General features: G+C 38.3%; 1 protein-coding gene across 1 annotated transcript in view; it reads right to left on the reverse strand.

Moving 5' to 3' along the window:
* The window catches only part of LOC127650931 (KH domain-containing, RNA-binding, signal transduction-associated protein 3-like), a 167,582-nt gene that overhangs the window by 74,296 nt on the left and 78,481 nt on the right, over positions 1–14,805 (reverse strand). The window lies entirely within an intron of this gene.

Raw genomic sequence — 14,805 nt, forward strand, 5'->3', positions numbered from 1 at the left:
ACATACCTCACTAAAAGTATGTTTCGCAGGTGAAAGAAAAGTACATTATTTTTAGTATTGGAACATTATCACACATAAAATTGTACTTTGCAGAGAGATCATGATCTTTGCATTGACATAATTCCCCCGTAATGCATGTTCAGACAATATTACTAAAGCTCTGATTGTGGCTGCATGAGGAAAAATCTTTAGTATGCTATATATCTGCATAATTTCATCGGAAACATGGAATTGTATATGTAACCAATATCGCTTATGACACATTGCTGTTTTATATTCCCGTTAAGAGCCATTATGAGTCCCTGAGGTGTAATTGTCACTCCACAAATGGGTATTTGGTCTCACAGAAAGTGCTTTAAGAGCATCTTATGCTCTGCTGCCATTGATGCTGTTAGCTGTTTGCTTAGTTGCTTTCATTAGAAGGCTGTTATTTACAGTGTTTTGTTTGGCTGTTCTTTAATTATGTAATCTGATGATATTTAGGCCTATAAATTAAAGTATGAGCCTTAATCTGGACATTAAACACAACACTGAGCTGTGTGAGGATTTACAGTAAGCTCTAAAGCTTTCAAACGCACCATAGAATGCAGACACACATTTAAACACACACTTCACTCCACTACCCACACACAAATAAATCCTGGATTCGACATGCAATGGGATGTGTGTTTGCCTGAGTGGGAATATACAGTGCATCCGGAAAGCATTCACAGTTCTTCACTTTTTCCACATTTTGTTATGTTATAGCCATATGCGCAAGCATTATTTTCCTCAAAATTCTACAAACAATACCCCATAAAGTTTGTTTGAAATCTTTGCAAATGTATTAAAAATAAAAAACGGGAAAAAAATCACATGTACATAAGTATTCACAGCCTTTGCCATGACACTCAAAATTGAGCTCAGGTGCATCCTGTTTCCACTGATCATCCTTGAGATGTTTCTACAACTTGATTGGAGTCCAGCTGTGGTTGATTCAGTCGATTGGACATGATTTGTTTAAGGCACACACCTGTCCATATAACAGTGCATGTCAGAGCACTAAAATTTAAAACTACAAAAATTTGAGTAGTGCTTGTCCCATGCAAAACTCACTGCCACAATGTTTGTGCGTTATGTGCATTGCTATGTGGTTGCAAAGGTGTTCTGAGTGTTTTTAGTAGTTGCTAAGGGGTTGCTAGGTGGTACCTTACAGTTAAAAGTCAAAAGGTCCTCAAATCTCTATTGCTTTTGCATGCACACCAATATGCTGACAACTTTGTGTTTCTTCAACTTCGGGTACTTTCATGTCCCAGGGATTGGTTTTCTTCTTTTTTATATACAACCCCAATTCTGAAAAAGTTGGGACAATTTGAAAAATGCTAATAAAAACCAAAAGTGTTTTGTAAATTATATTCAACATTTGCTATATTGAAAGCATTACAACTACACTATATATAATGTTTTACCTTGTGAATTTAACTGTTTGTTTGTTTGTTTGTTTGTTTTTTAAAATGCACGGTCATTTCAAATCAGATGATTTCAACATGCTCCAAAAAAGCTGAGACAGGGGCAATTTAAGACTAATAACAATTTTATGAGTTAAAATAACAAGGCAATATGAAACAGGAGATGTTAAAATGTTAAACAGGTGAGGCAATCATGTCATAGCATATAAGGAGCTTCCAAAAACAGCCTAGTCCTTCACGAGCAAGTATCATTCAAGACTTGCCAACAGATGCTTCAGCAAATAATCCAGCACTTTGAGAACAATGTTCCCCAAAGACAAATTGGAAGGATTTTGTGTATTTCTCACACTACAGTACAGTGCACGATATAGCTAAAAGATTCAAGGAATCTGGTCAAATCTCAGTGTGTAAAGGGCAAGATGAAAATTACTTCTGAATGAGTTTGATCTCTGATCCCTCAGTCATCACTGTCTTAAAAAAACATAATTCATCTGTAATGCGTATCATGAACATGGGCTATGGATAACTTTAGTCAACACAATTCACAGCTGCATTCACAGATGCAAGTTAAGACTTTACTATGTAAAGGAGAAGCCGTACATCAACACTGTTAAGAAGCGCTGCCGACTTCTCTGGGCTCTGTCTCATCTTAGATGGACAGTAGAACTGTGTTTTGTGGTCCGAAGAGTCCACATTTCAAATAGTTTTTGAAAAACAGAACCATTGTGTTCTCAACCCAGAGGAAATGGACCATCCAAGCTGTTATCAGCATCAGGTCCAAAAGCCAGTGTCTGTATGGGCCAGGGGTGCGTCAGTGCTTATGGCAAGGGTATGCCACGATTGAGCTGAACTTGTATTGAACACAGAACATAAACATGTCACAGCCACCACTGTGAAAAAATCCTGGCACCTCCTCAGCACCCAACACCCGAACGCAGTCTTACAAACCAGTCAACATGTTCCTCGCAAGATGAAATTAACAACTGCAGGACGAAGCCAAGAAAGTGTCCATTTCTTCTAAACTTGCACCCCATAAATATGCCTAGAGGTGACATTTGATGTGTCTTGGAGTAAAAATATTCTAATCGGCTTCATCACAATCAACCTTCAAGCCCTATCTCTCTTGTGTGCACTTTCTCTGCATCCACCTGTCAGCCTGGACAAATTGAATTTGTCTTCCTCCAGTAGCTCAATGTAGCTCTAAACAGCACATTAGTATCTGCAGTCATCAGAGCTGTCAAAGGCAGTCTGTTTAGTGTGATGCAGAGCGACGTGAAGAGCTGCGCCGTATGACATTACAGTGATGTTCATGCTCTGTCGCTGATAATTGCTTTGTTTGAAGTGGCTGATTGTTACTGCTGTAATGGTGAGAGCTTGCATACCCCGACATTCCTTTTAGCTCTGAGATTAAATTTTATATACAAGAACTGACATCGGAATCTTTATTCTGTTCTCGACAGTCATCCTAAAATGTGACACTGTGACAAACTTGATGCATCAGCAGTAACTGTCCGTCATTGATGACATGGAAATCTTACCTGAGAGTGTGAAAATCTCATCTAGAGTAACAATATTACTGCAACAATCTGTAATTATTTATTATTGTACATCTCTTGTTGGAGCTGTGACTCAGTGGTTCGAATCTAGCCTGTGTTGTGTCCTGATTGTGATTCTCCATCTCTCTCCAACAAAAATACATATTTATGGTAAATGGTCTGCACTTATATAGCGCCTTTTTAACCTTAGAAGTTAACAAAGGGCTTTACACTGTGTCCCATTCACCCATTCACACACACACATTCACACACCAATGGCAGCAGAGCTGCCATGGAAGGTGCTAGCCTGCCATTGGGAGCAACTTGTATTTATGTATATAAATCATCATAAATATAACAAATTCTTCCTTTTTGTTTATACACTCACCGAGCACTTTATTAGGAACACCTAATTAAACATATGATTATCTAATCACCCAATCGTGTGGCAGCAGTGCAATGCATAAAATCAGGCAAATACGGGTCAGGAGCTTCAGATAATGTTCACATCAACCATCGGAATGGAGAAAAATGTGATCTCAGTGATTTAGAGCGTGGCATGATTGTTGTTCCCAGACGTGCTGGTCTGAGTATTTCTGTAACTGCTGATCTCCTGGAATTTTCATGCAATACAGTCTCATGCAATACAGTCTCAATACAGTCTCAAAAGTGTATTGCATGAAATAAACTTTGACCAGACTGGTCCAAGCTGACAAGAAGGTGACAGTAACCCAAATAAACACGGGTTACAACAGTGCTATGCTGAAAATTATTTCTGAATGTACAACACATCGAACATTGAGACGGATGAGCTACAGCAGCAGAAGACCCCCACCGGATACCACTACTGTCAGCTAAGAACAGTAAACTGAGGATGCAGTGGGCAGAGGCTCGCCATAACTGGACAGTAGACGATGGGAAAAACATTGCCTGGTCAGGCAAAACTGGATTTCTGCTGATGTACACAAATGTTAGGCCCACAACAGAGTCAGTTTTCTGACAGAAGTGGAACCCAACGTGGTCTTCTACTGTTGTAGCCCATCTGCCTCAAGGTTAGAAATGTTGTGCATTCTGAGATGCTATTCTGCTCACTACAATTGTACAATCTGAGTTACCGTAGCCTTTCTGTGAGCTCGAACCAGTCTGGCTATTATATTGAATTGTATAGGTATATGTTTGAGTAAATTGAACATTTTAATTTCGTTCTATAAAGTACTGACAACATTTCTCCCAAATTCCAAATAGAAATATTGTCATTTAGAGTATTTATTTGCAGAAAATGACAACTGGTCAAATAACAAAAAAGATGCTGTGTTTTTAGACCTCGAATAATGCAAAGACAACAAGTTTATATTAATTTTTAAACAGCTCAATACTATTGTTTGAACTTAGGAAGAGTTCAGAAATCAATATTTGGTGGAATAATCCTGATTTTCAATCACAGCGTTCATGCGTCTTGACATTCTCCCTACCAGTCTTTCACAATGCTGTTGTGTGACTTTATGCCACTCATGGTGCAAAAATTCAAGCAGCTCTGCTTTGTTTGATGGCTTGTGGCCATCCATCTTCCTCTTGATCACATTCCAGAGGTTTTCAATGGGGTTCAGGTCTGGAGATTGGGCTGGCCATGACAGGGTCTTGATCCGGTGGTCCTCCATCCACACTTTGATTAACCTGACTGTGTGGCATGGAGCATTGTCCTGCTGGAAAAAACAATCCTCAGAGTTGGGGAACATTGTCAGAGCAGAAGGAAGCAAGTTTTCTTCCAGGACAGCCTTATACATGGCTTGATTCATGCGTCCTTCACAAAGATGAATCTGCCTGATTCCAGCTTGCTGAAGCACCCCCAGATCATCACCGATCCTCCACCTGGTCATCTAATGATTAGACGGAGACCTGGAGAGGCCTTCAAACCACAGTGTCTTGCACCCACTGTGAAATTTGGTGGGGGATCGGTGATGATCTAGGAGTGCTTCAGCATAGCTGGAATCAGGCAGATTCGTCTTTGTGAAGGACATATGAAATCTCCAAATATTGATTTCTGAACTTAAGTTAAAACATTAGTATTGTGCTGTTTAAAAATGAATGTGAACTTGTTTTCTTTGCATTATTCAAGAAAACACAGCATCTTTTTTGTTATTTTGACCAGTTGTCATTTTCTGCAAATAAATGCTCTAAATGACAGTATTTTTATTTAGAATTTGGGAGAAAAGTTGTCAGTACTTTATAGAATAAAACAAACATTTTTAATTTACTCAAACACATACCAATAAATAGGAAATCCAGAGAAACTGATAATGTTTCTCTCGTTGTTTTTTTCCAGAGCAGTATCTATGTATATATATATATATATATATATATATTATACATCTTTAACGATGCAATCAATAATTAAAAACGTTTTACTACCAAAGAAATGAACTGCAATTTTGAAACATATGTACTGTATGCAATCATGACCACTGACATGATATGAGGACTCTAGTCACATCAGTAACCACATAAAAGCGGTTTTATTCTACATGGGGCAGGGGCGCCCTCATGGGAGGTACCATATTAGAATCACATGACCAGCAGAATACTATAGGCCTAATCTCAGAATCCAAATTTTCATTGGACATTTTCATTTTTGTATTAAATTAATCATTGCTGATTGTGAATAGTGAATTTCTACAATGGCGTCTGTAACTGAATACTATTGAATACTATTTTAAATTATGCTGCATCCACACCACTAGGTGTCACTATATGTCCAAGATAACACAAGCAAAAAGGTTCTGAGTGCACCTTTGATATATCTCTAATTTTCTCATTTGTTATTTTCTTGATAGTAGTGTTTGCAAAGGTAAGTATCACTGTTACTATTACTATTGTCATGTGTCCATCCATGTTATGAATTTGATTATGCACAAAAATATTGCAAAAACAATTGGCAAATATAGTAGTGGTTCAATCTCATGTGTTTCAAGGAATATTCTTCATTCAATACATGTTAAGCTCAATTGACAGCATTTGTAGACCTTTCACCTCGGAACTGCCTCGATACATGAAATGAACCACGTAATGTAATTTTGTTAAAAGTTAGTCACAGTCATGTTATTTTCATGAGATCAGACATTATTAAATGAAATGGTAAATCGGGGCGGATTCCTTAAAAAATATTATTTTATAAGAAGAATATTTTTGTGCAAAAGTTATATAGTAAAATAATATTTAGTATTTCCGAAAATACTTATGAATTGTCTTATATTTTGTTAAACTGTCAACATTTATAGTTAGGTACCTCTAAGTGACCTCATTAAATTTATCCTAAGAACTTTTGTATTCACTTCTGACATGTTACAATATATTTTTTTTGAAGATTGAAACATTTAATCCTGTATTCAAACAGATGGCTCACCACAAGCAACAAGCATCGTATGGTGCCCATGTGTAGCTACAGGTAAAAATACCAATATCCTGCTCATAATCCATTTTATATACTACTGAAGGTCAGTAGGGAGAGTTTATTTGAGGTTGGCTGGCAAAGTGATCCAAGAGATTACTAGGAGATGTGATAGTCTCACAAGACAATTTTGTTCAAATCACTGCAATAGCAAAATGCATCCTAAAACTATATCATTCAACTCACTGGACAGTGAAAAATGTCACACTGAATAGATAATAACATAATTATAAGGTCTGACCATACCGGAACCACAGCAAACGCAAACATGCTCCATGAGCCACAAAGATCTGGGGTCTGCTATCGGTGACAGCATCAAAAGTTGAACTGGAAATATGTGTGATACAAGATGCCAAGCATTAGCATTAGTCGTAGGTATAAGTGCTCATTATGTAAAGTGTTTTGGTCATTTTTGAACAAAACAGAGGTCTGGGACATTAAATTGGAACAAATCCATTTGGTGGCACAGACATAACATTCTTTAGCTTTAAAATTATATTAAAACTCATTTTTATAATAATGATAATAAATTGTAAAAAAAATATGCCTAGCTAATACTTTGCATGCGTCGAACACGTCTGTATGGGTTTGTGGTCAAAAGTGTATCCTTTGAAAGGCTTAGCGCAAAATCATGCATGAGACAGAACGGCACAATAAAAAACTGAGTATGCCCAAGCCTTTAGGTGACATCCGGGGACATTCTCAATTGGAAAAGTGAATAAAAATTTGACAAGATTTCTAGTAGGTATAGTATAATTTTCCATTGTTTTTACAAATTCTTCTATTCATTTTATATATGCTAGAAACAATAGAAGCCTGTGGTAAAGTAAGTAAGTAAATGTGTGTGTGCATGTGTGTTACACTCTACCCTTCTCAGCACACTCCCGCTGGGATCCAAGAGCCCATTTACAAACCCTCTTAAAAAAACACACACACACGCACACACATTATCACTCTCAGAATGTGTGAGAGTGTACAGCCTTGGCCAAAAGTATTGGCAGTGACATAAATTTTGTGTTTTGCAAAGTTTGCTGCTTCAGTATTTGTAGATAATTTTTCACATGTTTCTATGGTATACTGGAAACCAATGATAAGCATTTCATGAGTTTGAAAGGCTTCTATTGGCAAAAACATTGAATATATGCAAAAAGTAAATATTTACAGTGTTGACCCTTGTTCTCCATAACTTCTGCAATTCGCTCTGGCATGCTGGATATCAGCTTCTGGGCCAAATCCTGACTGATGCCGATCCATTCTTGCCTTATTAGTGCTCTGAGTTGATCACAATTTGAGGGCTTCTGCTTGTCCACTCGCCTTATGAGGATTGACCACATGTTCTCTATGGGATTAAGATCCGGGAAGTTGCCTGGCCACGGATCCACAATTTCAATGTCATGATCTCTGAGCCACTTCATTATCAATCTTGTCTTGTGTCATGGTGCTCCATCATGCTGGAAAATGCACGGATCATCACCAAATTGGATGAAAAGCAACCCCACACATGGATGGTCTCAGGATGTTTCACTGTTGGCACAACACAGGACTCATGGTAGCGTTCACCTTTTCTTCTCCGGACTATCGATTTTCCAGATGTCCCAAACAGTCAGAAGGGGGCTTCATCAGAGAAAATTTCTTTGCACCAATCTTCTGCTGTCCAATCCTTGTACTTCCTGCAGAATTTCAGCCTGTCCTTGATGTTTTTCTTGGAGAGAAGTGGCTTATTTGCTGCACTTCTTGACACCATTGTCCAAAGGTCTTCGCCTCACTGTGCGTGCAGATTCACTCACACCAACCTGCTGCCAATATTGAGCTCTGCACTGGTGGTGACACGATTCCTTTGCTGACTCCTCAGGAGGAGATGGTCCTGGCGCTTGCTGGACACTCTGGGATGTCCTGAAGCCTTCTTCACAGCAACTGAACCTCTCTCCTTGTAGTTCTTGATGATCCAGTAAATGGTTCTTTCAGGTGCAATATTCTTTGCAGCAATTTCCTTGCATGTGAGGCCATTTTGATGCAAAGCGATGATGGCTGTACGTCTTTCTTTAGAGGTAACCATTGCTAACAAGAACACAATGATAGGAAGGGATTGAAATCCCTCCTTTTATAGCAATCAGTCTGCTCTTATAATCCAATCAGGATGATAGAGTGATTTCACCTGACTAGTACTCGTTCACACTTTCCCAGGTGCTGCTGATATGATTAGTGAAATTATATTAGCTGGTCATTTTGTGCCAGGGACAAAAAACTGTGAAATTTGAGTTTTTGTGATAAAGTAAATTTTTTTGGCCAATGAAGCTTTTTGCAATTATTTAAAATGCATCTGATCACTCTGCACAATAATCTAGAAACAATGTGAATCAACACCACAACAATTGAAGCAGAAAACTTTGCGAAAAACAACATTTATGTCACGGCCAATACTTTTGTCCACGGCTGTACATAACATAAGTGTCTATGTGTGCACAAATGTGTGTAACTGCCCATCAATTGTCATGATGGAGCATAAATTCTTAGTTAAAATTTAAATAAAATCTATCAGTGTCTTTAAGTTCGTGTCCAGTGTGCATCTTGTTATGAAATAAAGGCTAATTTATTTGTTAATACAAAATGGGTGTTTCTAAAATATGTGTGTAATTGCTTGGTCTTAAAATCTTACTTGTGTCCCAGAACAACTAACTAAAATTGAGCCATTGGTAGGTTGATTGCACTGTGTCTCTGTGGTGCTATCAAAAAAAAATTGCTCTGTTTGTTTGAGCATCCCGACCAGCCCGAAACTCAACACTGGCTAAACCAATGATGTGAATTTGGGGTGGGACTATCAGTTTGGCCTTCCATAAACAACGGGAGAGTTTGGAAAACCTGCAGAAAAACAGTTATTATTTTTGCAATTCCAATTTGTAATTGCAGTGCAATTGAAGCCTGGTTTTTCGCCAATGATCTGTGCTGCTTTGTATCTCTGGAGTGCAGGCCTCAGTGTGTGGGCTTCCCTCGATGCGACCCTGCATCCTTCTGCGCAGACATTGCATTTTGGCTTTGCTATAAGCAACGCATAATTTAAATGAATTTAAACACCCTGATCTCAGTTCAGAACACGCTGGGCTGTCAGTATAGGGTTACACTTTTTGACGTACAGAGTCATTTGACAAAAGAACAAAACAAATCATGGAGTGAATTATTGCAATACGGCACACTGTTATACGCATTGACTACTTTAGCGCTAGTTTTTATTACAAATCCTATATTTACTGAGAAAAAAATTGCTGTCAGAGGCTTTATATGAAGTTAGGATGAAAATAAGGTGCATTTCGAACTGTTCTGAGACCAGTGCAGACAGACTGCACACAGGAGGTTAAGTCATTCACTAAATAGGGAGCAAGGGAGCATCCTATAGATTTCCTTTTCAGCTAAGTGCATTCACTCCTAAAATCCAACCAAAAGTGCAGTTTCAGGCTGCAGATGAAGTTTGCATCACTCAACTTGTTTGGCAGACAAGGGACAATGATAATCAGTACTTAGATTCAGAATGTATAATTTATAATTCAATTTTAACATGGTTGGCTGTGATTGGCACTTTGAATCAGAAATATTTATGCTAATTTCTGATTGGTAAAATGCTTCAGCACTGGCTATCACTTTTTTGTTTGACAGTGCAAAGAGAGAATATTGAGATTTTGTTGCCAATGTACAAACCCTATTCCAAAAAAGTTGGGACACTGTACAAATTATGAGTAAAAACAGAATGCAATGATGTGGAATTTCAAATTTCAATATTTTATTCAGAATACAACATAGATGACATATCAAATGTTTAAACTGAGAAAATGTATCATTTTAAGGGAAAAATAAGTTGATTTTAAATTTCATGGCATCAACACATCTCAAAAAAGTTGGGACAAGGCCATGTTTACCACTGTGTGGCATCCCCTCTTCTTTTTATAACAGTTTGCGAACATCTGGGGACTGAGGAGACAAGTTGCTCAAGTTTAGGAATAGGAATGTTGTCCCATTCTTGTCTAATACAGGCTTCTAGTTGCTCAACTCTCTTAGGTCTTCTTTGTCGCATCTTCCTATTATGATGCGCCAAATGTTTTCTATGGGTGAAAGATCTGGACAGAAGGCTGGCCATTTCAATACCCGGATCCTCCTTCTACGCAGCCATGATATTGTACTTGATGCAGTATGTGGTCTGGCATTGTCATGCTGGAAAATGCAAGGTCTTCCCTGAAAGAGACGACGTCTGGATGGGAGCATATGTTGTTCTAGAACTTGGATATACCTTTCAGCATTGATGGTACCTTTCCAGATGTGTAAGCTGCCCATGCCACACGCACTCATGCAACCCCATACCATCAGAGATGCAGGCTTCTGAACTGAGCTCTGATAACAACTTGGGTTGTCCTTTTCCTCTTTAGTACGGATGACATGGCGTCCCAGTTTTCCAAAAACAACTTCAAATTTTGATTCGTCAGACCACAGAACAGTTTTCCACTTTGCCACAGTCCATTTTAAATTAGCCTTGGCCCAGAGAAAACGCCTGCACTTCTGGATCCTGTTTAGATATGGCTTCTTTTTTGACTTATAGAGTTTTAGCCGGCAACGGCAAATGGCACGGTGGATTGTGTTCACCGACAATGTTTTCTGGAAGTATTCCTGAGCCCATGTTGTAATTTCCATTACAGTAGCATTCCTGTATGTGATGCAGTGCCGTCTAAGAGCCCGAAGATCAAGGGCATCCAGTATGGTTTTCCGGCCTTGACCCTTATGCACAGAGATTGTTCCAGATTCTCTGAATCTTTTGGATGATATTATGCACTGTAGATGATGATAACTTCAAACTCTTTGCAATTTTTCTCTGAGAAACTCCTTTCTGATATTGCTCCACTATTTTTCGCTGCAGCATTGGGAGAATTGGTGATCCTCTGCCCATCTTGAATTCTGAGAGACACTGCCACTCTGAGAGGCTCTTTTTATACCCAATCATGTTGCCAGTTGACCTAATAAGTTGCAAATTGGTCCTCCAGCTGTTCCTTATATGTACATTTAACTTTTCCGGCCTCTTATTGCTACCTGTCCCAACTTTTTTCGAATGTGTAGCTCTCATGAAATCCAAAATGAGCCAATATTTGGCATGACATTTCAAAATGTCTCACTTTCAACATTTGGTATGTTATCTATATTCTATTGTGAATAAAATATAAGTTTATGAGATTTGTAAATTATTCAATTTCTTTTTTACTCACAATTTGTACAGTGTCCCAACTTTTTTGGAATCGGGTTTGTAGATTAAAACACAAAAATAGTATATATATATTATTATTATTTTGTATTTTTTGCTCTAGAATATATATATATATATATATATATATATATATATATATATATATATATATATATATATATATATATATTAGTATAGTTGTTTATTTATGTTTTTCCCCAATACACATTGTTCCAAAGTAGCTTTACAGAAAATCAGCTGTAATGTCTGTAACGTCTCAAAAACATGAATAACCAACACTCCTGGAAACATCATAAACAATTTGATAAAATTACTTTCTATAGCTTGGTATAATTTACAATTTTACAACTTAGTCCTGCCGTCCAAATATGTGAACATCAGTTTATAGGAAAATTATTTGCTCTAGAATTTTTCTTGGGTGCTACTAATTACAAATCAAAAGGGAAACGGAAAATGCACACAGCAGTCACGCCCGGGTCTCAGGAGGTTAAAATGCTGTAGAAGAAGCCAAACCTCTCAAAATATAGACAGCCCTGACATGCTAAACAGCACTGAGGAGGAAAAGAGACAAAATAAAGGGATTTTTAAATAACACTAATGTATAACTATTTTATAATTATTTACATTAAATATACCGTAAGGTAAGTTTTTTACTGGGTCATGACTTTATGTCCAGTGTAAGATCTGGGTCCTGAAGCAAAACAAGTTGAGAACCAATGGTGTAGTGATTAAGAAGAGTTGATAAATGTTATATGTGTATAATGTGTTAATTAGCTTTCTATTATCAATATGTATTGAGCAAGTCATTTTCTGGATTGAGGCATTTGACAATTATTACTACAGCTATATGGGCTTCCACAGCCCCTCAAAAGCATCAAAACTGTCAAAAGCTCCAAGTAAATAAACAAACATATGACAAGGTGCACATGAATAACCCATCAAAAATTATTCTACGGTCATTTTAAGCTATTCCTCCACCAACACACGTAAATACAGGTCCACCGTTGCGGGCTGGTCAGGGCTGGAGTGGTAATCTGGCATACTGGGCATTTTCCAGGTGGGCCGATGCACTTTGGGGCCGAACAGGTGCGGACTAGCCATCGGGTGAACTGGATCCTAGCTGAAATGAGCTGCCGCATTATGTATAATGGGCCACAAAACGGTGTTGCGACATGTTGGAGGGGACAGCGATATGAAAAAAGGACAGTGACCCCCTGATCAACAACTTTCGGACCAGTTTCTATGTAAAATCCCAGGCCAATTTCTCTTCCCAGTCCACCCTGGGGCTGTTGGGAAACTGCTTATTCGACGGCAAAACCCTAAGAATGCTGTGGCAGGGCGAAGGGTGGGGCCGGGTCGTGATCATACACACCCAGTCCCTTATCAGGCTAATCAAGCCTCCGAGAGGGATAAAGGTCGACTGCGGAGGATTGTGCGGGAGAGAGATAGTTCACGGACATGACCGTCAGTGTGTGTTTGTGTCTGTTTAAGTTTTATATTAAAAATATTATTTATACTGACAAGCCGGTTCTCGCCTCCTCCTTTCCATTGACTGCTTTACAGACGCGTTCGACGTATGTGTCCTACAATTGCTATGTGATACTTTTCAAGCACAGTCTACTGAGAGGTACGCACCAATGGCAAAAAAAGTCACGCCAGTCCACATGTCAACAAAAACTAGGCTAAACGCGGACAGTCCACATGTACTGTGCTGATGACAAAATCATCTGGCATGTGGAAAGCAAAAATATACTTTCTCCTTTATTGGGAGGTTTTTGGCAAGGATAAGCTCCAATCTGCTCCAGCCGTTTAGACAAAAGTTCTTGAAGTTGAAGCATCAAAGTAATATTTGAATGAAAACGTAAACAAAAAGACTCAAACACAAATGCACACATGGCAGCTGCGTGTGGCTCTCGCTCTCGCTCTCTCTCGAACTGCCGCATCCGGCTAGGCTAATATCCCTTTCCTCGGCTGATGAGTGCTCACTCATGGCCCGGCCCCGCCCTCCTGCTCGTCACAGTGAGCCCCTCCCCAAATACACATATACAGACCTTTCTCTAATTAGCATCTGTCTAAAATCCTTTTAGAGTGTTAAAATAAATATTTTCCTGAGTAGAGGACTGACTTTTAAACCTGCTGCTTAAATTTCTCTGTCTCGCTTTCTCTCGCTGTCTGTCTCTCTTTCACCCTCCCAAGATGGAACAACGGAGTGAATTAAAAACCATGCAAACAAAGAAACCCAGTTAATCACGTATGGAGAGCTATGAAAATACAAACTAAATGAGGTACTGAAAAAATCCTTCCTAGTGTGGAAATCCTATGGGAATACTGTGGGAATGTACACACACACACACACACACACACACATCCTCACACATGCTCAATGATATGATAATGTGATAGTTCGAGAAGGTCACCCTCACCTCTATGTCTGTGAAGGGGGAAAAAAATCATAAAATAACACACTCGACATCAACAATATGGAAATTAGGACCATTTGCTAGAATCCTAGTTCAATATCAACATCATGTTCCTATTAAAATGTAGCAGGACTTGTGAAGTGCTTTATATTATTATGAATTATGTAGAGCTGTGTGGTAAAATGTAAAAAAAAATAAAGAAAGAAAGAAATGCCACAACGGTTGTCAGCTGTGACATAAAGACGTGCCCTTTGCAATGATAAACATATATTTCAACTTCAATTTTACCCAAAACATCATTGGGAGTCATTGGGATAAAAAAAAAATACTGTCAATTACTTTTGAAAAAATGATGACTTGCCACCAGTGAAAACATTTGACACTTAACAAAGTTAAAACATGAAGAATACAGTCTTTCTACATTCTTGTAAATTAAAAATAATTTATAGTTTAGAGGTCATTGGTAGCATTAAATAATTTATCAAAAAAGTTCAATTCTTTCATAATTTACTCACACTGATGTGGTTTCAAACATCTATGAGTCTCATGCGGAGCACAAAAGAAGGTGGTTTAATGAAGTTCTGTTCATATTTCAATACAATGGCAGTTGAAAAAGTACCAAGAAAGATCATAAAGACACTCCATGTGACTTACACGTCATAATCCAAGTCTTTTGAAGGCATGCTATAGGTTTTGGTGAGAAATCAGCACTTAAAAA

This window comes from Xyrauchen texanus, chromosome 10 (genome assembly GCF_025860055.1).
Source record: "Xyrauchen texanus isolate HMW12.3.18 chromosome 10, RBS_HiC_50CHRs, whole genome shotgun sequence".
In the NCBI taxonomy this organism is placed as follows: domain Eukaryota; kingdom Metazoa; phylum Chordata; class Actinopteri; order Cypriniformes; family Catostomidae; genus Xyrauchen; species Xyrauchen texanus.